The following is a 26,463-nucleotide window of genomic DNA, read 5'->3' as shown; positions in this document are numbered from 1 at the left end:
TGGTCCCTCCTGATAACATGTCCTCACTCCTAAGGAGCATTCTAGCTGTGCCTCTTCCAGGACAGATTTGTTTGTTCTTCTGGCAGTCCACGGTATATTCAATATTCTTCACCAATACCATAATTCAAAGGAATCAATTCTTCATGAACACACTCATTTGTAAAGAAGCAAAGCTAATGTACATCTCTCAAATATGTACTGAGTATTGTTACTGCACTCTAACTGTTGAATTCTCTGCATTAATTCTCCACCATTCATGTTAATTGAGGATATTTTTGTCATGAGGCCATAATTCTCATTTTATTTTATAAATAAAAGACAAGCTATAACTTGATATACATTGTGAGTTTATTGTTTATTCCCTTTCTACTAATATCTACTATACCAAATATATATTTTCAGATAAACTGGTAGAGCCTTGGTGGTGCAGTGGTTAAGCACTGGGCTGCTAACTGAAAGGTCAGCAGTTTGAACCTGCTAGCCTCTTCACAGGACAAAGATGTGGCAGTCTGCTCTGTAAAGATTGCAGCCTTGGAAACCCCGTGGGGCAGTTCTACTCTGTCTACTAGGGTTACTGTGAGTCGGAATAGACTCAACCACAACGGGTTTTTTTTTTTTTTTTCCAATAACCTGGTGCCCTGAGTATAGGCACCCATTGCTGACTCCCTTCCATATGTCTCATTCATTCATTCAGAAAAATATGTCTTGAGTGAAGACTATGCACTGAGTATAGTCCTACATGCTGGAAAAGAGCAGTGAACAACAATAACAAAACCCAAACCCTCATGGAGCTCCCATTCTGAACACATCTTCTATTTTAGAAACAAGACTACCATTCCTTTAGCACCCTCATTCAACCCACACTTACGAGGAATGGTAATGGCCATAGTAATAAATAACAATCATTCTTCTGTTCGAAAAGAAGGAAATTGAGATCCATGGAAAATAAACAATTTCTCTAAAATTAAATGGTAGCAGACTTCTTGTTCTAAAACCCTAAGAGGGATTGACTTTGCTCTTCCTGAGGTCATTGTTGTGGTTAGGTGCTGTCGAGTCGGTTCAGAGTCATAGTGACCCTATGTACAACAGAACAAAATACTGCCTGGTCCTGCACCATCCTCACAATCATTGCTATGTTTGAGCCCATTGTGGCAGCCACTTCTTGAGGGACTTCCTCTTTTTTGCTGACCCTCTAGCTTATCAAGCATGATGACCTTCTCCAGGGACTGGTCCCTTCTGATAACATGTCCAAAGTAAGTGAGAAGAAGTCTCACTACCCTCACTTCCAAGAAGCACTCTGGCTATACTTTTTCTAAGACAGATTGGTTCGTTCTTCTGGCAGTCCATGGTATATTCAATATTCTTCACCAATACCATAATTCAAAGGCATTGTTTTTTGGTCTTTCTTATTCATTGTCCAGCTTTCACATGCATATAAGGCAACCGAAAATATCAGGCTTGGGTCACGTGCACCTTAGTCCTGAAAGCAATATCTTTGCTTTTCAACACTTTAAAGAGGCCTTTTGCAGTAGATTTGCCCAATGCAATACCTCGTTGGATTTCTTGAGTGCTGCTTCCATGAGTGTTGATTGTGGATACAAGTAAAATGAAATTCTTGACAACTTCAATATTCTCTCCATTTATTATGATGTTGCCTATTGGTACAATTGTGAGGATTTTTGTTTTCATTATGCTAAGGTATAATCCATACTGAAAGCTGAAGTCTTTGCTCTTCATCAGGAAGTGCTTCAAGTCCTCTTCATTTTCAGCAAGCAAAGTTGTGCATATCACAGGTTGTAAACAAGTCTTCCTCCAATCCTGATTTTGGGTTCTGCTTCATAATCCATCTTCTCAGATTATTTGCTCAGCATACAGACTGAATAAGTATGATGAAAGGATACAACCCTGACACACAGCTTTCCTGATTTTAAACCACGCAGTATCCCCTTGTTCTGTTTGAATGACTGCCTCTTGGTTTATGTACAGGCTCCACATGAGCACAATTAAGTGTTCTGGAGTTCCCAGAGGATAGAGAGTAAAATATCCAATCCTCAAAATGTAAAAATATTTTCTGTGCATTGGCAATAGAAAATTAAAATTACATTTAGATGGAAAAATAAAGCATGCATTATACTTGAAATGTGTAATACATGTGAATGTCTATAAGTTGTATATTAAAAACTAGAGATATGAAAGGTAATTAAGACTTCAGTCACATTAAGGTGGCTTTTTTTTTTTTGCCTACGTTAAATAATATTAGAGCAATTAGCATGTCAGAGAAGTTTCTCAGGTACTTCTTTTTTTTATTTCGTATATTCCCTAAAGTAAAAGGAATAATTAACTGAAATCCAATTAGTGCAGACTTAGAACACCTGTTTCTGAAATCCTTTGAATAACTTTATCATATTATTATTTTTTCTTGGTCTTTGTTTTAAGATGAAACACATATCCCTATCCAGTTTCTCTTAGGAGCTAGGAGATTTGCATATCACTTAGAAGAAAAGTACCTGTTTGTAAAAGAAACACAAGATTAAAAAGACCAAAAGAGTTGTAGATATATTACAGCAGCCACTGTTTCTTAACCCTCTTTTGACCAAACGGAAATTTGTAAACCTTTTCTCAGTGATGGAAAAAATAATTTAGTTTAGGAGAAGATGATATAGACCCCATTTTTTTTTTTAAACATCCAAAATAAAGTCATTGTTTAAAATGTATACTAAAGAAGGAAACAATAGATTTTGGTGGGACAAAATGTTTGATAACTTTTCTTAAAAAATTACAGAAAGTAATATAGTTTTTATTCTGACAGCAGGGATGATAAATTATGGTAGTTCTGAAGCATTTGGGAGGAGTCAAAGCAGTATTAATATCTAACTGAAAACAACAGCAAAAATAGGGGAAATATAAAGAGAATGAAGATGCAAAATGAATAAGTATAAAGATATACTAGTCGAGTAACTAAATGCTGGATTGAATTATCCCATTAAACAACAGAAACATCTGACCACACTTAAAAGCAAAACTCAGCTATATGTTAGGGGCCAAAAAAAATCTTACAGACTCGGTAGTTAAAAAATATTCTTGCATAACCTTTGGATTAAAAAAAAAAAGAAAAAAGAAATCCAAGAGAAAGTATAAACTATCTAGAAAACACTACTGAGCAGAACTGTTCCTACCAAAAAATATGGACACCAAAGGTATCTTTGCAAGGAAAAAAGTGGATCAATGGTTCTGTAAGGAGAGAAGCAAAGGACCTTCAATTCTGCATCTCTCGACAGTGAGAAGTTACCTCTATTTCCAAATGACCATTTAAGGAGGTTTACTTCTATCACCCAGGTGCCCTGGCTTTATGACCCGCAGTTGCAAATCCAGTTCAGAACCCTGTGTTCGATTACCGCCCCCCCACTCCTTTTAGACTAAAGAGCCCTGGTGGTGCAGTGGTTACAATGACAGACGGCTAACTGAAAGGTCGGCAATTCAAAATGACCAGCGGCTCCACGGGAGAAGGATGTGGCAGTCTGCTTCCACAGGGATTTGCAGCCCCGGAAGCCCTATGGGGTCACTATGATTCTGAATCGACTTGGGGGCAGTGGGTCATTTTAGACTATCCTTTTGACCATAGCACTTATCACCAACCCTAATAAAGTGAAAAAGAGAAAAGAGAAGAAACAAAGTATAAATAAGTTTCTCTAATTGTTCACAGCACCAGAAAGAATTGATACGAAAATGGCTTAAAAGAAATGACTGCAATGAGCATTTGGAATACCAGTACTTTGGTACCAATAATGCTAAATCTCTTTATTAATTTTTTTTTTAATTTATAGACATGTAATTCAGAGCATGTGCCCAAATACAGATGATACAATAAAGCTTAAATTAATGTTTGGTCTATATGAGAAAAGCAGAATATATTAAACTTAAATAAAATGATTTTTAAAATCTGGCACCATTTAGAACTAAGCTTTCCAATACAAATATAATGTGAGCCAGATATGTAATTTTAAATTTGCTAGTAACCACATTAAGAAGTAAAAAGAAGTGAGTGAAATTAATTTTAATTATATTTTTTATTTAACTCACTATGTCCCCAAAAAAAATTATTATTAGGGAGTTATAAATACCAAAAGTGGCTAATGAGATATTTTTCACTCTTCATTTTATACTATGTCTTCAAAACTCGGTGAGTATTTTAATTTACAGTACATATCATTCAGACAAACCACATTTCAAGTGTTCAATAGCCATATGTGACTAGTTGAACACCATGGGTTTAGAACAGAGACTCAGAGTAATTTCCAGGCTTACCACCCTTAATTTATTAATAGATCATTTAAAATTTTACTTCTATGCATAACACTCCTTCACACAGAAAACACAGGGTTACCAGACTCTAATTCTCTTCTGGCCAAAGAAATTCTCCTTGCCTTTGCAGACTTTCCAGTCGAAATGTATAGATAAAACAGGGAAGAAAAACGTTCCAAATATACGTGAAGCAAACTTTTCTGTGCATACATTTGAAAAGCAAGTTCCTAACATTCATAGTATAGTTTTAAAATATCTTTCTTTAGGGAGTTTATATTGATAAAGTTATAGAAAAAATACATTTAATTTTCTCATTTATACAGTAGTTTCTTTCCACAGTTTTTAGTCAGACTTCAACTTCTAATATCGTTAGCGGAGAAGCACTATTTTAATAGTGACAGTCCACAGAGTCTGTTCTATTTCCGTATATTTATTTTTCCTTAAACCTACTGGTAAGTTATGTTTTCAGTCAGCTGATTCTAACGTAAAATTTGGTGTCTTGTAGAAAATTCCTTATTGGCTCTCTTCTATAAACCAATGCTAATTTAATATCTCCAGACCTGCTTGATGCAAACAAACACCTGATTCATAGAACAGAAACACATGAAATGCACTTGGAGGGGCCTTGTTTTATCTCCTTCTAAGCTTTTAAGCTAGTTTATCTGCAAACTCCTGGCCTATTGTTTGATGATTAGCCTTCATCCTGACACTTTCTCCTTCCGCTTATATCAAACATACTCCACGCTTTTACTTCCCTTGATCAAAATTTTACTATTATGTGGATACAGCCCAAAGTCGTTGGGAACACTTGTTAGTCTCAAATCCCTATCATGATTCTTTTTGGTGAGCTGCTTGGTGACATGTTTCCAACCAAGTAAAGTCTTTAGCATTTACCTTCAATTAACAAAATGAGCCTGTCCAAACTTCAAACTTATTAATTTGACATTTTTAGTTATGGTTGAATTTAATAGCCTATGTATATAGTGACATACTCTGCTATAATCTGTCCTGTATTGTTAGATATACTCTTATTATATGCTGTATACTAGATATACTAGGCATACTCCTATACTCCTACAGGAAAGTATATCGAGAAAGTATTACAAACAGAACAATTTGGTTAATTTGCCGCTGATTGTACCTATGTAAACTTTATAAGAAATATTATCTTGGCTCATTTTCATACATTTTGATTTTGCCACATGTTCAAACTTATTAAAAAATGAGTATGAATTTCTTTGCCCTAAGACAATATTTTGGCTACATTCATATTTAGAAAGAAAAGCATGCATTGAAAGAATAAAAAGCATATACTCTTTCTTCATCAAAGGGAAAATATAAATGAAAATGAAGAGCATAAAATAAATGTCTGTTAATTACTTGCATTTTCCAGCTGTTGAAACCAACGCATATGCTTAATCAAAGCATACTGATTTCATCAATATATTTTTTTAACTTAAAAATGCAAACATGTTACTACTTAATCTACAAAAATATTATATTCACAGAATTTTTGGAAGGGTAGATGGGAAAGTATTAATAAAGTGGTTTGGGCGAAGAAAGAGGACAGAAAGAAAGAAGATCTGACAGGACCTTGAGGCTGGTGGGCAGGTTGTGCGTTAGAAAGAAGGGTCAGATGCACAAAGAGGAGGCAAGGCAAGCTTGGGTAAAAAGCCAATTAGTAGATTAAAGGGTAAGAATCCAAGTTCTGAAGCACAGGAGTGATAATATAGGCAGCTTGGGAGAGCATTAAAATAAAGAAGTGATAACAGTATTCAGTTGAAAGAGAAGGCTGTCAAAAAATGTAAATAGGACAAAAAGGTAAAACAATGAAAACAAAAAACTGGCATTTAATCCAGGGTTATAGTAGCAAAAATGCAGAGGAGGAAAATGTGATTGTTTTAGCTCTAAGTGTTCTGAAATCATTAACAGAAGACCAAGGCAGATGGAGAATTTGGTCCCAATTATAGGAAACCGAATAAACTACAAGAAGTATAGGGGAAAAATCCATTTCATTTCCTTCATTGCTTTTCTTGAATACTTCATATGAGGCAATCAAAGCCTAACACCCACAATTAGGTCTTTACTAGAGAGGTACTTTGTTGTTTAGAAACAACACGTTAAAGATAAACCTGATATTTGACAATACTAAGAGCGTGGTAATTCAAAGTACCATACTTAAGTTAGAGAGTGTTAGAATTTCAATTACTAATTTTTACTTAGATGTTTATATCATGTAGGTTATATTCATATTAATTCATTCATTAAAATATTTTGTTGTTAGTTCTTGAAATTAATATTGTTTAAGCTGCAATTTGGCTTTTGATACATTTCCTAATACATAATCAAGTTAATATAAGTCAAAATAATCTCCCTTAGCTATCATTTTAAATTTCACTGTCTAGCACTGTCTAACTATATTTTAGAAAGAGACTTGTCTCTACCAATTATTCTATTGGAAATGGAAAAATAGTACCCCAAAAAGCTTAAACTTTACAACTATAATTGGAGTCCTTGTTCTGACTATATTTCAGAAAATTTTTGATAATCTAACCAGGATTTTTATTATTGATGGACTTTAATATTTTTCAATTAAAATGACAAAATGAATAATTTAGAAAAGGTCAGTGACCAAGATGGTAGCAGCAAATTGTAACAGGAACACATGTGTTTAACATACTAAAGTATATCTACATATAGCATCTATGAACAAGTAAAAATGTAAGCTCTTAATAACAAATTACATGTGATTAAAACATAAATGGACTGTGATTAAAACATAAATGGACTATGATTTAAAATATTATCTGGCCAGAATTCCTACATAAGCCTCTCATAAAGTCTGATATAAATACACATGTGAACATAAGAAAATATAAAAAAAACTAAAACCAAGTTAAGATTAAGGCTCAAGATCACATCAAGGAATGCCAAAGCTACAGCTCATAAGTCAACTACTAAAAAAAACCAAAAACCAAACCAGTTGCCATTGAGTTGATTCCAACTCAGAGTAGAACTGCTCCACGGGGTTTCCAAGGAGCGCCTGGTGAATTTGAACTGCCAACCTTTGGGTTAGCAGCCATAGCACTTAACTACTATCCACCAGGGTTTCCAGTCCATTACTAGCTGGGAAAAAAAATCTAAATACTTTTTTCCCCCACTGCCTCTCCTGAAGCAGTGATTCAGAAACTATACGACTAGACAAATGGTAAAATTGTTCCACTTCCAAAGTACACACCTGGTGAGCTGAAAGGATAACCTCCAATGAATTTGTTGTAGAATGAATTGTGTTTCCAAAAAACATATGTTGAAATATTGAAATTTTAATCTCTGTACCTGTGGATGTGACCTTCTTACAAAATAAGTGTTTTTCTTCTGTTAAGTTAGTGAGATAATACCAGAGTAGGGTGTGTCCTTAACCTATATTATTTTATGCAAATAACACATACCTCTATGTTTGTTTGTTGTCCATGCCTTCACCCTGTGAGGTAATTTCCTAACCATGCTATGCTAATTTTTTTCAGCAACATGTGGAAGAGGATTGGCATGGTGGCAGTTGTGAGGGTATCTAACGGGGGGTGGGTGTGGTCAGCAAACATGTGAGGAACCTTCTACAAGCCATGGAATTCCATGGAATTCCCAGAGCTACTAAAAGGAAGGGACTCTCCCCTAGATTCAATGCCCTAATTTGGACTTCTAGCCTCCAAAAGTGTAAGACAATAAATTTCTGTTCTATAGATACCATTTGTGGTGTTTTTGTTACAGCAACACTAAGTAAATAAGATGGAATTGAACAAGAGAACACTTTTTTTTTCCCGGGAGGATGCTAGTAACATCTCTTAGAAAAGACATTTCCTAGAACAGTTTAGGGCATAATGACAAAAGCAAATATTGGTATGAATTTTGAATTATAAGAATAATAATGTTAAAAATCTTTTAAGTCATTAGACTAAATAAATAGAAACAAACAAAACAAACAGAAAAAATCAGGCTTACTTCAGAAAGGACTAAAGCAATAGCAAATGTTTAAGAGGTAGAGGCATTGATCCAACAATTTCATCTGCCACTAAATAATAGTTTATGTAACAAAGCATCCAAAAATGTCTCTCAGAGTGAGAAAAATCCATGTACCACCATAAAAAAGGAATTTTTTTAACTTGAATATATATGCCAAAAGACCAGGAAATAGAATAAAATTAGAGCTAAAAAATCTGAAAGTCAGAATAACACTTCAACAGTATTCTGTAAATAAAATTCTATTGCTGCAAAAAAAAAAAACCCATGCTGGACATACTACAGCCAGTATACACTTCAATGCATGAATAAGCCCACAAATAATTATAGAAAATCCGTAAGTGCTAGGTGAGTAAAAAAAGAACAGTAAACTAAAACTACAGAAGTGGGTTAACTCAAACTCAGACAACGTTACTGACTTTGAGGTAAAAACTGATACCGAGAACCATAATTTTAGAGTAGAGAAATAATCGCCCCAGAGAATGCACAGTCTTGGGCACTCACATAAGAGGCTGGAGTTCATCTTCAAATTACCCCTTGATCAGGAAACTGCAAGGCTAAAAAACTCAGTTAAAGTAGCTCTAGGTTGATTGCACACTCTGACCTGAGCAAAAGCAAATGGAAATAAACCTGATAAAAGGAATCAGAGCAGATCTAGGAGGAACATCAATAGTATGCACAACAGTTGGCCATGATTTAAAGGACTGATAAACCCTTTATTCAGATTTAGATTCTGGATGTTCAATTTCAAAGAAAGTATGCATTCATAGCATCAGTAAACTAGTGGTTTAATGAATTCATACTATCAATAATCTCCTGAATTTACAATAATAATAATCTCCTATTTGAAGTTAGGAAGTCACAGGGAGATACCTATGAAAGCTCTTCTGAACACATGAAATACTCTTATATTACAAAGAACTGTCTAGTTATTTATACCTAATATATGGTATAAAAGAAAAATACATCAATTAAAATTGAAATACATATATATGATGGATTTTAAAAGAACAGAAAGAATAATAACAAAGTATACATATTTATATAATACGCACAATCACAAAAGCTTAATTTTTTAATAAATTTTACAATTGAAAGAAACAGAATTCTGAAAAAACTAAAACAATCTGAATCGGTAACTCTAGAACAGAAACTACTGTTACTAACTTATCTCTATATTACACAGATTAGCTACTCTAAAGAAAACTAATTTAATAGCTATTAAAGAAACTCAATAATTTTTATTTTTGTTACATTTCCCCAAGATTTTAAAAGAAATATTTCACAGCTATAGCAGAGCTCCAAATATATTTGGAGCTCAACACCTTCAAATCAGAAATTTTAAAACTTAGAAATATGAAAAAAATAAAGACATGAAACAAGAGTTCAGCAAACTCAAAACAGAAGAAAAAGAAAAAGTCATCTCAAAAGTGAATAGTAAATTAAACGTGAACTAAAGGAAAGCATGAAACCCTGGTGGCAAAATGGTTAAGAGCTCAGCTGCTAACCAAAAGGTCAGCAGTTTGAATCCACCAGCTGCTCCTTGGAAACTCTATGGGGCACTTCTACTCTGTCCTATAGGGTTGCTGTGAGTCGGACTTGATTCCATGACAACAGGTCTGATTTGAATGTTGGAAAGGAAAGTATATTTGACTAAAACAGTAATAAGGGGCATTTAGGAGTGGAATAAAAACTAACAAGAGAACGAAATTAAAATAGCAAGCAAAAGGATAAGAAAGAAGACAGTAGGCAAAGAAGATCGAATGTACATGTAGTTGGAGTCTGTGAGGAAGAAAAATAAATCAACAGAACAAGACTAACATTTAAAACCATAATCCAAGAAAACTTTCCAGAAATTAAAGAGGACATGAACCTGCAAATTGAAAGGGTCCACCAAGTACTTAGAAAAGTTGACTCTGGCTGGTCAATACAGACAGATCCTATTAAGACTATTAGCAAGTAAAGATAAAGAAAAAGAAAATTCTCCAGGGTCCCCATACAAAAAAAAACAAGACATTTAAAAACAAAATAAAATAAATTTAGCCTCAGAATTCTTCAAATGGTTCTTCAAAGCTAGGAAACATCGAAGCAATATTTTCAAGAAATTCAAGAGAATAAAGGGTGAGTTATGGATTTGTACATCCAGAGAAGCTGTTCTTCAAATATCAAGTATCTGGAAAAATAGTTTGAAACATGTAAGATCACAGGGAATACTACATTAAGAAGCCTATCTCTGGGAACCCACTAGAGAAGAAGCTTCATCCAAAATTGAGATGTCTGAACAAATGTCACAGAATAACTGATGATAAGCACAATATATTTAACTGCAGACCTACAACCGAAAAAAAAAAAAAACCTGAGACAAATACCTAAGAATGTAATTAAACGTGTAAAATAAACAAATGAGCAGAGAAGAAAAAACAGAAAAGACAATGTAAATGCAAAGACAATGCAAATATTTATCACTACATAAAAAATGCTGCTGTTGATAGGTGCCTTCAAGTTGGTTCCGGCTCAAAGAGACCATATGTACAGTAGAACAAAACACTGCCAGGTCTTGTGCTATCCTCACAATCATTATGCTGGAACCCGTTGCCGCAGCTACTGTATCAATCCGTCTCCTTGAGAGTCTTCCTCTTTTTCACTCACCCTCTACTTTACCAAGCATGATGTCCTTCTCCAGGGACTGATCTCTCCTGATAACATGTCCAAAATATGTAAGACAAAGTCTTGCCATCATAGCTTCTAAGGACCATTCTGGCTGTATTTCATCGAAGACAGATTTGTTCGCTATTCTGGCAGTCCATGGTATATTCAGTATTCTTCACCAAGGCCATAATTCAAAGGCATCAATTCTTCTTCAGTCTTCCTTATTTGTTGTCCAGCTTTCACATGCATGTAAGGCTACTGAAAACACCACGGCTTGGGTCAAGCACACCTTAGTCCTTAAAGTGACATCTTTGCTTTTCAACACATTAAAGAGGTCTTTTGCAGGAGATTTGTCAAATGCAATGTGTCTTTCGATTTCTTGACTGCTGCTTCCATGGGCACTGATTGTGGATCTAGTTAAAATGAAATCCTTTCTAACATCAATATTTTCTCCATTTATCATATGTTGCCTATTGGTCCAGTTGTCAGTATTTTTGTTTTCTTTATGTTGAGATGTATTCCAAACTAAAGGCTGTAGTCTTTGATCTTCATCAGTAAGTGCTTCAAGTCTTCTTCAATTTCAGCAAGCAAGGTTGTGTCATCTGCATATTGCAGGTTGTTGATTAGTCTTCCTCCAATCCTGATGCCCTGTTCTTCTTCATATAGTCCAGCTTCTTGGATTATCTGCTCAGCATACAGATTAAATGAGTATGGTGAAAGGATACAACCCTAACACACACCTTTCCTGATTTTAAACCACTCAGCATCCACTTCTGTTCGAACGACTGCTTGTTGGTCTACGTACAGGTTCCTCATGAGCTAAATTAAGTATTCTGGAATTCCCATTCTTCTCAATGTTATCCACAATTTGTTATGATCCGAAAAGTGAAATGACTTTGCATAGTCAATAAAACGCAGGTAAACATCTTTCTGATGTTCTCTGTTTTCAGTCATGAATCATCTGACATCAGCAATGATATCCCTTGTTCCACATCCTCTTCTGAATTTGGCTTGAATTTCTGGCAGTTCCCCGTCAATGTACTGCTGCAACTGCTTTTGAATCATCTTCAGCAAAATTTTACCTGTGTGTAATATTAATTATATTGTTTGATAATTTCCACATTCTGGTGGATCACCATTTCTTGGAATGGGGACAATGATGGATCTCTTCCAGTCAGTTGGCCAGGGAGCTGTCTTCCAAATTTCTTGGCATGGATAAGTGAGCATCTCCAGCACTGCATCAGTTTGTCAAAACATCCCAATTGGTATTCTATCAAATCCTGGACCCCTGTTTTTCACCAGTGCCTTCAGTGTAGCTTGTACCTCTTCCCTCAGTACCATCTGTTCTTGATCACATGCTACTTCCTGAAAAGGTAGAACATCAACCAATTCTTTTTGGTACAGTGACTGTGGATTCCTTCCATCTTCCTTTGATGCTTCCTGCATTGTTTAATATTTTCCTCATAGAATCCTTCAATATTATAATTCAAGACTTGAATTTTTCTTCAGTTCTTTCAGCTTGAGAAATGCTTAGTGTGTTCTTCTCTTTTGGTTTTCTAGTTCCAGGTCTTTGCACAATTCATTATAATACTTTGTCTCCTTGAGTTGTCCTTTGAAATCTTCTGTTCAGCTCTTTTACTTCATTTCTTCAATTCGCTTTAGCTACTCTACATTCAAGAGTAGCTTTCAGAGTCTCTTCTGACATCCATTTTGGTCTTTCTTTCTTGCATTTTTAATGACCTCCAGCTTTCTTCAAGTGTAATGTTCTTGATGTCATTCCACAACTTGTCTGGCCTTCAATCATTAGTTTTAAATGCGTAAAATCTATTCTTGAGATGGTCTCTAAATTCAGGTGGGAATATTCAAGGTCATACTTCAGCTTTCCTGGACTTTTTCTAATTTTCTTCAACTTCAACTTGCATATGAGCAATTGATGGTTTGTTCCACCATCAACCCATAGCCTTGTTCTGACTGATGCTATTCAGCTTTTCCATCATCTCTTTCCACAGATGTAGTCAATTTGATTCCTCTGTATTCCATCTGGTGAGATCCACATGTATAGTCACTGTTTATGTTGTTGAAAAAAGATATTTGCAATGAAGAAGTCATTAGTCTTGCAAAATTCTATTATGTGATCTCCAGTGTCGTTTCTATCATCAAGGCCATATTTTCCAACTACTGATGCTTCGTGTTTGTTTCTAACTTCTGCATTTCAATCACCAATAATTATCAATGCATCTTGACTGCATCTTTAGTCAATTTCCAAATTCAGAAGTTGGTAAAAATCTTCAATTTCTTCATCTTTAGCCATAGTGTTTGGTGAGTAAATTTAAATAATGGTCATATTAACTGGTCTTCCTTGTAGGTATATGGATATTATTCTATCACTGACAGTGTTGTATCAGGATAGATCTTGAAATGTTCTTTTTGATGATGAATGTGACACCATTCTTCAATTTGTCATTCCTGGCGTAGTAGACCATATGATTATATGATTCAAAATGGCCAATACTAGTCTATTTCAACTCAATAATTCCCAGGATATCAATATTTACACATTTCATTTCTGACGACTTCCAATTTTCTAGATTCAGACATCATACATTCCATGTTCTGATTAATTGATATTTACAGCTGTTTATTCTCATTTTGAATTGTGCCACATCAGTAATGAAGTTCTTGAAAGTTTGGCTTCTTCCACGTCATTAAGGTCAACTAGACTTTGAGGAGGCTGCTCTTCCCCAGTCATATTTTGAGTGCCTTCCAACCTGAAGGGGTTCATCTTTCAGCACTACATAAGACAATGTTCTGCTGCTATTCATAAGGTTTTCACTCCCCAATTTTTTAGAAGTAGACTGCCAGGTCTTTCTCCATGTGGTGGGTTGTTGCTGTTAGTTGCCATCAAGTTGTTTATGATGCATTGCGACCCATGTGTGCAGAGTAGAACTGCTCCACTGGTTTTCAAGGCTGTGACCTTCCAGAAGTAGATCACCAGGCCTGTCTTCCAAGGTGCCTCTGAGTGGGTCCCAACTGCCAACTTTTCAGTTAGTACTCAAGTACTTAACCATTTGTGCCACCTAGGCACTCCTACTTAAGATTTAGGAAGGAGTAAAAAGATGTGTCATTTCATTTAAAGATGAAAACCAAGTGGTAGAAGCCTAAATATATATGATATAATTTGAAATAAAAATAACATAATATATATGATTTCCTAGCCATATATATATATAAAATGAAATAATATGACATTTAGGTAAAAATGTCAGTCATATCAATAAGTGTTAATAATCTTAGCACACTTATTAAAAGGAAAAGATTGTTACGTTGGCCTATAAAATAAAACCCAACTCTGTAAGTCATGATATACTCAAAATAAAAAATTACAGGTGAGAGAATAATCACTGAAATAGAGTAAATTAAAAAGTACTAAAAGACTACATTGTACAACAGAAATCCATAAGAGACAAAACTAAAAATGATTCAAAAGCCTAAAAAAATGAGATGAGCAAGAGTACAGCAGCCAATGCAAATAATAGAAATCAGTGGTTGAGATACTGGTAACAGAAAAGGTATAGTTCAAGCCAGAAAGAATTGACTCAGGTAAAAATAAATAAATAAGATACAGACAACTTTATAATATGAAAGATCACAATTCAAAATGTGTGTATGAGTTATATATGTCTATGAAACAAAAAGCAGAATTATAGCTGATATTAGAAGAAATAGAAAAATAATATTTAGAGGTGATTTCAACCCCCACTCTCCACCAGATAAGTGTCAGGGGGAGAAAAAAGTAAGAACATGTGTGTGTGTAAGTATATGTATATAATATATTCAATAAGATTATATAGAAATATACATACATAGATCAAACTTTATATTCCAAATAATATGTACAGTAAACACACTTGCCATATTAATAAAATTGGACATATATTAGATCATTATAAAAATATCAACATGTTCTAAATGGTAGAAATGATACAGATTTGACCACAAGGTCATAAATTACAGACTTTTGGTAACATCTCTTAAAGTCCATTCTAACTTGATTCTTTAAACTCTCTGTTAAATAACTCTTGTGTGAAAGAAGAAAGACAAAATTTTTTTTTTCTTAAATTCTAATTAAAACATTAACTATCAGAAATTATGCTACTAAATTGGAAACTCCGGTAGTGTACTGGTTAAAAGCTGCCATTGTTAACCAAAAGCTCGGCAGTTCGAATCCACCAGGTGCTCCATGGAAACACTCCGGGGCAGTTCTACTCTGTCTGATAAAAAAAAAAAATTTTTTTTTTTTTTGTCCAATAGGGTTGCTATAAATTGGAATCGACTAGAGGGCAACGAGTTATACTAGTAAATTTAGGCAATAATCACAGAGAAATAAATATGTTTAATGCCCAATTCAAATTGCTAGAAAATAACAAGAAAGTAAGCCAAACAAAACAAAATAAATAAAGTGATAAGATAAAATTAGATAGTAATAAAGCTAGAAAACAGTAAAAATGCTAGTCTTCATCATGCCAAAAAAATTTAAATACATAGGAATAAACATAAAATGATATAGGAAAAACACAACTGAAGAAAACATTAAAATACTCTGAAAGACAGAAAAGTAGCTTTGAACAAATGGAAAAATATATTTTTGCATAGGGTAAGCTATCATCATGAAGAAGTCAATTTTCACCAAGTTAATGAATGTGTAAACCGGAAGTGACTCCATAAAACTACTAACAATAATTTTTTTTTTTTAATTAGGTAAGTTTATTTCAAATTTTATAGGAAAAATAATCATGCTAGATAAGCTAGAAAAAAATCCCTCAAAAAAGGCAATTCAGGGAGCTGGTCCAGCCAGATATTAAGACATATTTAAGACAGTATGGTATGGTAATATGAATCAGACAAAATGGAATATTTAGAGATATGTCCAAGGGCATATGTAAATGTACAGCAAACCTGCACTGATTTACTTTTTAATAAAAGTATTAACAGATATCTTTTTGGAAAAATATATGAGATCTCTACCTCAAACATATACCAGAATAAACTAAAGGTGGATCAGTTATCTAAATATAAAAAATGAAAACATACATGTACACAAATAGAACATGGATGAATTCCTTTATAACCTTAGTATGGGTAACTTTGACTTAAAATCTGGATACAACAAAAGACCAATAAATTAAACCAAATAAAATATTTAAAATATAACTTTTGCATGGGCAAAAAAACCACATAAAATATTAAAATACAACTTTTGCATGGGCAAAAATACTACAAAGCAATATCAAAACAAAAATGGCAAAATTTGAGAAAATATTTGCAACATATATTACAGGCAAAGGAATACCATTCAAAAAACGTAAATAATTCTCAAAAATAAAAACAACAGACATTAACGTATGGTTCACCATAGAAGATATACAAATGGTCCTAAATACAGGTAAGATGCTCAAGGTCATTTTATTTCAAAAATTAAACTGCATTAATTGATCATTTCACATTGTATCAGACTGACACAAATTCAAAACTAGATAATACATACTGATGGTGAGGATGTGAAAAAACATATTTTCACACATTGTTGGTTAAAACATAACATTACACCACCTTGATGGAAGGGAATTTGACAATATCTGACAAAGCCAAATATATATATCATTTGACCCAACAATTGCGCTTCTAGGAATTTACCCTGATCTATCTATACAACTACAACCACAACAGAATATGTTCACAAGGATATTCATTAAAATATTAAGTATAATAGTAAAGTAACTAAAGTACTTAAATGCTCACTGGTAATAGGCACTAAATTTTTTAAAAAACTACTATATATCCAAACAATATAGTCCTATGCATATATATAAAAGGACTGAAGAAGATCCCTATAAATAGATGAGCGACTTCCAGGATATGTTGTCAAATGGAAACTATCTTACTAACTATTGTATAAGGATAAAGATTGTGCACATTAAGTTGGTTTGTCTGTTTGCATACACATAGCTTATTTTTGCAAAACAGACACACCCGAAAAATAAACCAGTAACTAATGAAAATGTTTACCTAAAGATGGTAGATGGAAACAAGGTAGAAAGAAAGGAATCAAACTTCTCTGATTAAGCCTTTTATATATAGTGTGATGCATGAGACACATAAATTCTTTATATAATCAAAAATGAAATTAAGTCAAGGATACAAAAAAACACTAAAATTGAATACAAAGAAACAACTGCATATTAAATTTATAACATAAATGCACACACATATTAAGTAACTTTGAACGTAATTATGACCATATTCTTTGACTATAAACGACTAGTAGGATATATTTTAAAGACAAAAAGAACTTCAAAAATCTTTAAATTTATTTAACAAGTTTGCTGTTGGTATTAATATTAGGGTAGTAACTCTAAAGATATTTTGTGTGTACAAAAGAATAAAGTAAAGGAATATGTATGCAAGTATGTTGTTGGGAGCCAGGGCTCTCACTACTGGAAAATTAAGAATCAAATACGGAATGGAGGAAAGTGTAGAAGAACTGTGAAATGTAACTAAGAGATGCATATACATTTATGTGCATGTTTTTTGTTTTTCTTTTCCTACCTCTATCCCCTGAAAGTGCACAAAAACAATAACTACACCAAGAACCCAAATCATGGTTTTTAAATACAATTTCCCACTAAATGGAATCAGAGCTTTTGGAGAAATAGTTGATTCCATGTTCACAACAAAGAAAGCACAAGATAAGATTAGAACATCTTTTTGTGCCAAAAAGCAAGAAAGTGCTCTACGATTGAAAAGGGCATGCTAAAAGGACAAAGAGGTCAGTTTGAAAGAACACATATTTGGGGTAATTTGAGCATCCAAAAGAATAATAATGGTAATGGATGATAACACACTGAAAACAAAAATAAAAGAGTTGAAGGAGGAAGAGGAAGTTCTTCCTTAAAGAAGAATGCCTAATAACAAATGTAGAATGAGTGGTAGAAATATAAAATCATCATTTTGCAACTACTAATGTAATAACAGATTCACGCAAAGATAATCGCTGATATAAAAAATGTTGGATAAAATTTTGTTGAGAACAGGATGTTCATACAATCTTAAGTATCACCCCACAGTTCAATGACAAGAGAAATGGGTACCTTTACAAAGGAAGACTCTCAGAGACACTACCTTAATCAAATGATTAAAGTTAGCATAATCAAAAATACAAGCTGATGTGATACACACAATAGCACAGAAGTAGTAGTATTCTTGACAAAAAAAAATTTAACCTGATAACAATGAGGAAACAATCAGTTCATTGTAGAAAACAACTGGCCTGAACTTTCATCCGTCTCAAAGGCATGAAAGGCAAAAAAGGGACTGTTCTAGATTAAAAGAGTTTAAAACAACTAATGGTATTGCATGATCATTCATTGTACCGTTAACTGAAAAATAAAGCAACTATTAAAAAAAAAAAAATTCATTTCCCTCAAGTCGATTCCAACTCGTAGCGACCCTAAAGAACAGAGTAGAACTACCCCCAAAGAGTTTCCAAGGCCGTAAATCTTTACGAAAGTAGACAGCCACATCTTTCTCCAGGGGAGCCGCTGGTGGTTTCCAACTGCCAACCCTTTGGTTAACAGCCAAGTTCTTTAACTGCTGCACCGCCAGGGTTCCTTCAAAGTAATTATAAGGAATATTAATTAGATAACTGGGAAAATTTAATAGGGAGTGGTTTCAGGTAATGTTTTTCATCAATGTTATATGTTTTGAGTGTGACAACAGTATTGAGGTTATCTAAAAGAAAGTCTTTCTTTTAAGGGATACATGTCAAAGTATTTAGGGGTGAATTATCATAACGTCTACAGCTTATTTTCAAATGGTTCAACAAATATATATCTATACATGAGACAGAGAAAGTAAGAGAGAATGTGAGTGAGCAAATGTGAATTGTTAACAACTGGTGAATGTAGGCAAAAGCATATGAATGTTCATTATATTACATTTTTAGCTTATCCATAGCTTTGATATTTTTCAAAATAAAAAGTTGGAAACGTATTTTGAAAGTATTTAGAAGGCATTAACTTGGAAGAGTTCAGAAATTATTATTTTAAGGTGGACAAATCTAAGACTACCTAGGATATAATTGTAGTGAGGCTAAATCTAAAAAAGAATAATTAAAAAGGAACCATGTGTCATTTGTTTACCACATTGTTAATCTGTACATTGAACGACTATTCCTATCATAAGTAAGAATACAATCTTTTCATATACATTTTGCCCTTATCCACCAAATATATGATGGTAGTAACTTACAAAAATGGTCACACTTTGAATAGTTTCAGAAGTGTACTGGAGATTTTAGGCTGAAAAGAAGTTGGACTGGGGTCATAAATTTAATTATGGAAGAATCACTAATTAACTTCCATATTGACATCAGAGAACCCTGGCTTCAAGTTCTACCTCTGTTACTCACTAGACATGGTGCCATTATCTTACTTGCTTGGATTACATTTCTCATCTATAAAATGTGAACACTTAGCTCATTCCTGGCTGTGAAGAATTGTAGGTTAAATAACAGATACCATTATAATAGCACAATGTCCAACCCAATTAGCGGTTCCATAAATGTTAGTTGAATCTGAATCTGGTATCAGCTAATAAAATCAATGGTATAACTTGTTATTGACACTTGAACTTAGTTCTTTCTATATTAATATAGTCACCGGTGCTGTCTGTAAGAGAGAATGCATTGAATTTCATGAGTATGGACTCCTCAGCAGAGATAAATCTTCAATAAAATTTTGTATAAAATGACAGTTCTTAAGAAGGCACAAGGCCATATGTAAACTAATGACTAATTCTCAATCATAATTGATCCACAAACAGGTTCTTAACTAATGCATTTGTCTAATTGCTGTTCACTTCTGACCTTGGCACTATTGAAATTAAAACTTTATAAACTATTGCTATCATTCAAAATCTATAAATACACCTAAAATAATTTTACCTTTTGTTTTCAAAGTAACATATTAATCTAAAATATATTTCAATTCAGTAATCATTAGATCCCTTTCAAGCAACCCTAGATAGGTAAACTCCCTTTTTAAAGAAATAAGTCCAAATTATCAGAACAGAGCCATTTTACATATGGATTAAGCAGCTGGTATTCCATGTAGCGTATTTCAAGAAATATCATGGCAGAAAGATCCCCAGTTCTCTTCCCCAAAAGACGATGAAGAGGTCCTGATAGTCGATAATCCTAAAGAAAAGACTAGCAGTTGAAAAGCTCCTCCTACCCTCAAAGTTATTTTAATGTTTGGCTTCAGTGGAAATAGGCTTATAATAAGGAACAGAGGAAGTGGGATGAAGGCAAACCACTTTCATCGCTATTTCTCCAGAGGCTGAACCATATCACATAAACACTAAAACATAGAACCAGAGTCTAACAAAGCATTGTGGGTGCACCTGGAGAAGACGTGAGGGCCACTGTCAGCATAGGCATAGTAACTAAGGTGAAGTCAAACAAGCAGGCCACATTCTATTAGCACTTAAAAGCAAAAAAATTTCCTAATCCACAAACATGATATTAGAGGTAAAATATTCACGTTCGCCTCTTCTATCATCAAGCTTACCAATTTTGAATATACAATGAACCCAACTGAGTCTGTCTAAACAAGGCTCCACGATCTTCTTTTTCTTCGCCATTTTGAATCATTTGAAAGAAACTTAATAGCACAACAAAAATTGCCAAGGCACAGGAGAGCTAAATAAGCACTATATATTTAACTTCAAAATGCACTTTTGTGTACTGAAATAAATATTCTTCTCTCCAGGTTCTTCCTTGATTAGTCAGCTACACTGGAAGAGAGAGCAAAATGTATTATTGCTTGATCCTTTGCCTTCTTATTTACTAAAGATCAAATTTAAAGTAATCACATTAACACCCTCAGCTGCTCAAAACTCCTACTTACACTGCACAAAGATTACTAAGACATGATGGTTATTAAATATAAAATTACGGGATGTCTTACTTTGATTAATAGTACCTTGTGTACGTCTAAAAAAAACTGATTTCTCCTTTTACACAAGTGAAAGTTTGCCTCTGTTTTATTTTTAAACATACTTTAATGTTTATAAATCCTTATATCCCTAAAAGTACAATAGGGAGAAATCGCTTTGTTTATAGAGCATGAAAAATCCTTTCCATGTTCAATTCAATTTCAAGACAAAAAGAAACCACGGATCCCCATCTCCAGTACAAGAGAAATTAAACTGAAAGAGTTGCCTCTCTTGGTTTTTTGAAAACAATATAAAAACTGGATGGATGGGGAGGGAAAGCAAAGAGTTGATTCGCATGACCAGGATGAAAAGAAAAACAAACATTATAGTTGCAAAAACATATATTCCATAACAAGTTCTTAAGACTCCCAGGTGCAACATCAGCAGTGCTCGAGTCTCGATTTTTATTGTAATCTTGTGGCTTTTTATTTGTAACTTATATGAAAAGAATCATATTGATTGGGGCAGATTTAACTCAGTAAAACCTATTCTACTGAGATTGTCTGTGCTAGGTGATTTTATCAAGTTCTCTTTTGGTTTCATTTTCTTTCTCATCCCTATTCCCAAGGGAAGCTACAGCCCAGCTTGCAGAGCAAATTGCCCTAAATTGAGTTCTTTCTCTGGCGTAGACAGGGCTGCCTTTGGCTCCTCGGCTTGAAAACTTTATGCATTCTTTTTTCCTTCTTCCTTAACAATCCCTTTCTCTTTTTCCAATTAAAATGGAGAAGTTTGCACCGGTACCTGCTCCCAATTAAATAAATACTGCATTACCAGCCGCACTCCCCGGATCTTCTTTACTCTCCCTTCATTAGCCTTATTCCTCTGAGGCTGCCTGGCTGGCTGCCAGGGACTTATGGCAAGAATTCAAAATCTTGCACACTTTATCCCCTCCAAATCATTCTTGAATATAAGCAGTCTGTTCCTTAGGCCCAGAATGAGAAATTCAAGAACATGTTCAAAAGGATAGGAGATAGGGAGGGAAAGAAGAGAAAAATGATTTATTTAAGAGGCTAAAAGCCTATGCAAAGAGAGACAAGCTAAGAGAGGTTAAGCTTCCCAGTTAATTGACCTTAGTTTCTTTTTTTAAAGTCTGAGTAGGAAGAACAACAAATGAGAGCCCAATGGCCTTGCTTTATTTCTGAGTGCCTTCATGCCTATAGGAAACACATCATCATCTTCACACCTCGGGCATGCCAACTCCCCAACACTCAAATTATGCACCATGACCGAAAAAGCCGACCTCGAAAGCTTAAGCAACTGTTTTTTAAAGATCAACATAGAATTTTCTAACAAATGTAAGTGCTGTGGGGCCATTGCATCAGCCGTTCTCAACTGACACTTCGAATCAGTAAGAATGCATCAAACTGTCACAATGATGGCCCAAGTGTCAGGCCATAGAAACAAAGAGTTCTGTGTGCAACCACTGCCGTCTAAAACTATGCAGATTACACTTAGAAGTTCCGAACATACTTAAACCAAGTATGTGATCAAATCCCAACTCTGGCACATACAGCCAGTGTGAACTTATGCAACTTACTTAACTTCTTGGAGCCTTGAGGGCCTCATTTCTAAATTGGGTATAATAACTGCTGTTGTTGTTGTTGTTAGGGGCTATCAAGTCGGTTCCTACTTATAGTGACCCTATACACTGCCCGGTCCTGTGTCACGTTCACAATAGTTGTTATGCTTGAGGGCTTTGTTGCAGCCACTGCGTCAATCCATCTCCTTGAGGGTCTTCCTTTTCGTGGCTGACCCTGTACTTCACCAAGCATGATGTCCTTCTCTAGGGTCTGACCCCTCCTGATAACACGTCAAAAGTATGTAAGATGTAGTCTCGCCATCCTTGCTTCTAAGGAGCATTCTGGTTGTACTTCTTCTAAGACAGATTTGTTCGTTCTTTTGGCAGTCTATGGTATATTCAATATTCTTCGCCAGCACCACAATTCAAAGGTGTCAATTCTTCCTCGGTCTTCCTTATTCACTGTCCAGCTTTCCCATGCATATAATGCAGTTGAAAATACCATGGCTTAGGTCAGGCGCACTTCAGTCTTCGAGGTGACATCTTTGCTTTTCAACACTCTAAAGAGGTCTTTCACAGCAGATTTGCCCAACGCAATTCATGTTTTGATTTCTGGACTGCTGCTTCCACGGCCATTGATTGTGAATCCAAGAGAAATGAAATCCTTGACAACTTCAATCTTTTCTCCATTTATCTTGATATTGCTTATTGGTCCAGTTGTAAGGCTTTTTGTTTTCTTTATGTTGAGGCATAGTCCATACTGAAGGCTGTGGTCTTTGATCTTCATCAGTAAGTGCTGTAAGTCCTCTTCACTTTCAGGAAGCAATGTTGTGTCATCTTCATAAACCAGGTTGTTAATGATTCTTCCTCCAATCCTGATGCCCCATTCTTCTTCATATAGTCCTGCTGCTCGGATTATTTGCTCAGCATACAGATTGAATAGGTATGGCGAAAGGATAAAATCCTGATGCGCACCTTCCCTGACTTTAAACAACGTAGTATCTCTGTGTTCTCTCCAAACAACTGTCTCTTGATTTATGTACAGCTTCCTCATGAGCACAATTAAGTGTTCAAGAATTCCTATTCTTAGCAATGGTATCCATAATTTGTTATGACCCACAAAGTCAAATGCCTTTTCATAGTTAATAAAACACACGTAAACATCGTTCTGGTATTCTCTGCTTTCAGCCAGGATCCATCTGACAGCAGTGATGATATCCCTGGTTCCACACCCTCCTCTGAATCCAGCCTGAATTTCTGGAAGTTCCCTGTCGATATACTGCTTCAGCCACTTTTGAAAGATCTTCAGCAAAGTTTTACTTGGATGTGATAATAATGATATTGTTCGATAATTTCCACATTCAGTTGGATCACCTTTCTTGGGAATAGGCACAAATATGGATCTCTTCCAGTTGGTTGGCCAGGTAGCTGTCTTCCAAACTTCTTGGCATAGATGAGTGAGCACTTCCAGTGCTGCATCTGTTTGTTGAAACATCTCAATTGATACTCCACCAATTCCTGGAGGTGTGTTTTTCGCCAATGCCTTCGGTGCAGCTAGGACTTCTTCCTTCAATACCATCAGTTCCTAATCATATGCTACCTCTTAAAATGATTGAACGATGACCATTTCTTTTTGGAATAATGACTGTGTATTCCTTCAATCTTCTTTTGATGCTTCCTGTGTTGTTTCATATTTTCCCTGTAGAATCCTTCACTATTGAAACCCAAGGATTGAATTTTTTCTTCAGTTCTTTCAGTTTGGGAAATACTGAGCATTTCAACACTTCTTTTTTTCTATCTCTCTCTACCTCTTTGTATATGTCATAATACTTCACTTTGTCTTCTCGAGCAGCCCTTTGAAATTTTCTCTTCGGTTCTTTTACTTCATCATTTCTTCTTTTTGCTTTAGCTACCTGACATTCAAGAGCAAGTTTCAGAGTCTCTTCTGACATCTATTTTGGTCTTCTCTTCCATTCTCATCTTTTTAATGACCTCCTGCTTTCTTCACGGATGATGTCCTTGATGCCATTCGACAACTCGTCTGGTCGTCTGTCATCAGTGCTGAACATGTCAAATCTATGCTGGAGATGGTCTCTAAATTCAGGTGGGATATACTCAAGGTCGTACTTTGGCTCTCATTGACTTGTTCTAATTTTCTTCAATTCCAGCTTGAACTTTCATATGAGCAATTGATGGTCTGTTCTGCAGTTGGCCCCAGCCTTGTTCTGACTGATCATATTGAGCTTTCCATTGTCTCTTTCCACAGATATAGTCAATTTGATTCCTGCATATTCTATCTTGTGAGGTCTACATGTATAATTTCCATTTATGTTGGTGAAAAAAGGTATTTGCAACGAAGAAGTCATTGGTCTTGCAAAATTCTATCATGCAATCTCCAGCATCATTTCTTTCACCAAGGCCATATTTTCTAACTACTAATCCTTCTTTGTTTCCAACTTTTGCATTCCAATCACCAGTAATTACCAATGCATCCTGATTGTATGTTCGATCAATCTCAGACTGCAGAAACTGGTAAAAAATCTTCAGTTTCTTCACCCTTGGCCTTAGTGGTTGGTGCATAAATTTGAATAACAGTTGTATTATCTGGTCTTCTTTTTAGGCATATGGATATTTTTCTATCACTGACAGCATTGTAGTTCAGTACAGATAGATCTTGAAATGTTCTTTTTGATGATGAATGCAACGCCATTCCTCTTCAAGTTGTCATTGCTGGCATAGTAGACCACATGACTGTCTGATTCAAAATGGCAAATACCAGTCCATTTCAGCTCAGTAATGCCTAGGATATCAATGTTTACGTGTTCCATTTCATTTTTGATGATTTCCAATTTTCCTAGATTTATACTTCGTACACTCCAGGTTTCAATTACTAATGGATGTTTGCAGCTGCTTCTTCTCATTTCGAGTTGTGCCACATCAGCAAATGAAGGTCCTGAAAGCTTGACTCCATCTATGCCATTAAGGTCAACTCTACCTTGAGGAGGAGGCAGCTCTTCCCCAGTCCTCTTTTGAGTGTCTTCCAACCTGGAGGGCTCATCTTTCAGCACTATAGCAGATAGTGTTCCGCTGTTATTCATAAGGTTTTCACTGGCTAATTCTTTTCGGAAGTAGACTGCCAGCTCCTTCTTCCTAGTCTGTCTTAGTCTGGAAGCTCAGTTGAAACCTGTCCACCATGGGTGACCGTGTTGGTATCTGAATAATGGTGGCATAGCTTCCAGCATCACAACACACAAGCCCCCACACTACAACAAACTGACAGACAGGTGGGGTATAATAACTGTATCACCACCAAATGCTATTTTGTGAACAAATTAAGAAGAGTATGTAAATCACTTAGCATGGTTCCTGGCACATGGTACACGGTTAACTAGCAAAGTCTTATTGTTGTTACTACTACTATTAATATTAAGCAAAAAATACACCATATGATCTGACAGAAATTTTGGAGCCTTTCCCAGGTTATGGCAAGGGCTGAGGACAATTTGTAGGTGATTTTTTATTTTAAAAAGTTGAAATGTGCAATTGAAGTCTCAGAAGCTGACCCTCATTTGGCATGGACCCCAACACAGGTTTGATATCTGTTAAGGTCATTATTACAAAACCTACCATTTAGTGGTCATTATAAGTCATCAAATTCTTCATGCACTTTAGAAAATATATTGCTTGTTGACTTTTTCTAAGACAATATATAACTGAACACTTTAAAAAAGTCAATACTCAGGTCAATTTGGTTCAGTTTCAAGAATTAACATACAATTTGGTTCATTTCCTATTCAGAAACTTCTAAGCTATGCTTTGGTGCCACAGTGCACAGCGTAAAGAAAAAAAAGAGAGAGAAAGGGAAACGATGCACAGAGCCATGCTTAGTAAAACTTTCTAAGTGATTATTTTAGTGAAAAGACAAA

Source organism: Elephas maximus, chromosome 1, assembly GCF_024166365.1.
Source record: "Elephas maximus indicus isolate mEleMax1 chromosome 1, mEleMax1 primary haplotype, whole genome shotgun sequence".
NCBI lineage: Eukaryota > Metazoa > Chordata > Mammalia > Proboscidea > Elephantidae > Elephas > Elephas maximus.
The sequence above is the reverse complement of the archived record's forward strand: the minus strand, read 5'-3'. Positions refer to the sequence as shown.